The following is a 1,897-nucleotide window of genomic DNA, read 5'->3' as shown; positions in this document are numbered from 1 at the left end:
CTCTATATTAACTAATTTATCCTCACAGCTTCATGAGGATGATATTTCTGTTAATCAAATAACATCTATAAAGGTTCTTATATGGTGTATCACACAGAAGAAAGTGCCCACAGATGTTTGGTTATCTGCCCTATTGCCCCATGTTACAAATCATGCAACCCAAGAGGGTATAAGCAACTTAACCAAAGTCTCACAGCTAAGTGGAGATTCGACCTCAGGTCCACCAGGCTCCATGTTCTGCATTCTTTCCATTATGCTGCACTGCCTGAGAAGTTGCTGGAAAAGGAACAGGCTGGGCTCTGGTGTAAAACAGAGAACTCCCACTTGCAAGGTATTTGGGTAAGGTATTTCTAATATGTACCTGTGATGGCCTTAGGAATCTTTCCATCTTTAGGTAAGAAGAGTGTACTGGGTTGGATAGTATCCTCCCCCAAATTCATGTTCCTCCCAGAATCCCAGAATGTGACCTCATTTAGAAATAGGATCATTGCAGATGTTATTAAGATGAGGTCACACTTGAGTAGGGTGAGCCTTTAATCCAATATGACTGGTGTCCTTAGAATAAGAGAATAGATACAGGGGGGAATCCATGGGATGACAGAGGCAGAGATTGGAGTGATGAGAGAGCGTAGCCCTGCCTACACCTTGATATTGGACTTTGGTCCCCAGAACTGTGAGAGAATACAGTTCTGTTGTTTAAGCCACCCAGTCTTTGGTAATTTGTCATGGCAGTCCTGGCAAGTTAATACAAAAAGCACTTAGGAAATTTACAGAGGGAATTCCCTGGTGGTCCAGTGGTTAGGACTCCAAGCTTCCAATGCCGGGGCCCGGGTTCAATCCCTGGTCGGGGAACTAAGATCCTGCAAGCCATGTGGCACGGCCAAAAAAAATTTTTTAAATATATATATACACATATATAAAGAACTTTACAGAGTGACTGGTCTCAAAGCATTGCCATCATCGCCTCGCATCAAATGAAGAAAACTATTTTTAAACTGTGGGACTTGAGGGAGGAAGGCTTCATGTACCAAGGGACATTTGGGTCTATGTGCTCATGCTGAATTTCCATCACAGATGCATCGATGTCTCTCGAGCACGCACACTCACACGTACCCTCCCTCCCCTCCTTTCTGCACAGACAATTCAGAGCAACCACAATCCACTCAAGGGGCTGTCCTAGCCTTTCTGGATGAGGTTGGGGTGGAAGGGTGATTTTATCAGCAGCCATTTCCTGCACTGGCGTGAGGTATCAGGGTGCAGGTGGGGTGACACTTCCTAGGCATTTTCACCCTCACCTGGAGAGAATTAGAAGAATCATCATCCTTTGTACATGCAGGCATTAACTCCTCAACCACATTTATCGTCCATAAATAAATAACAGTTATGAAATAAATAACAGTTATGATTCTTATTCTAAATCAATATTTCTCAATCTTAGCAGTTTATAGAATTATAGGGGAATTTAAAAAACATCAGGGTCAGAATCCCACTCTAGACCAATGAAATCTGAATCTGAGTTTTTTGCAAATTCCCCCATGTGATTCTAATATGCAGCGAAGGTGGAGAACCACTGTTCTGGATCTTTGCTGCTGGAAATGTGGTCATGCACCAAAGCACAGACACCACCTGGGAGCTAGTTAGAAATGCATAATCCTGGCCCTACTCCGGATCCGACTGCATTTTGACAAGAGCCCAGGTGATCTGTGTGCATGTTACATCTGCAAGCCCTGAGCGAGACTGACCCTTCCTTCTATTGCCTCAGGTGAGAAGGAGAATCCCTTTGGTATCCAACACCGAGCCATCAGCAAGCATGGGGGGGGGGGGTCCAGCTTTTCTCAGAGATGATGTTCAAGCTATTTAATAACAACGCTGGCCATAGGCAGCTGGGACAGCAGTA

The 1,897-nt window shown here is 44.4% G+C and overlaps 1 non-coding gene across 1 annotated transcript; it reads left to right on the top strand.

The window, feature by feature from the left end:
• The first annotated feature begins 780 nt into the window (after window positions 1–780).
• On the top strand, window positions 781–852 carry TRNAW-CCA (transfer RNA tryptophan (anticodon CCA)). The gene has a single exon. It is a non-coding gene; the product is annotated as a tRNA-Trp (tRNA).
• The last annotated feature ends 1,045 nt before the right edge of the window (window positions 853–1,897 follow it).

This window comes from Eschrichtius robustus, chromosome 12 (genome assembly GCF_028021215.1).
Source record: "Eschrichtius robustus isolate mEscRob2 chromosome 12, mEscRob2.pri, whole genome shotgun sequence".
Lineage (NCBI taxonomy): Eukaryota > Metazoa > Chordata > Mammalia > Artiodactyla > Eschrichtiidae > Eschrichtius > Eschrichtius robustus.
This window is presented reverse-complemented; position numbering and strand designations above follow the sequence as displayed.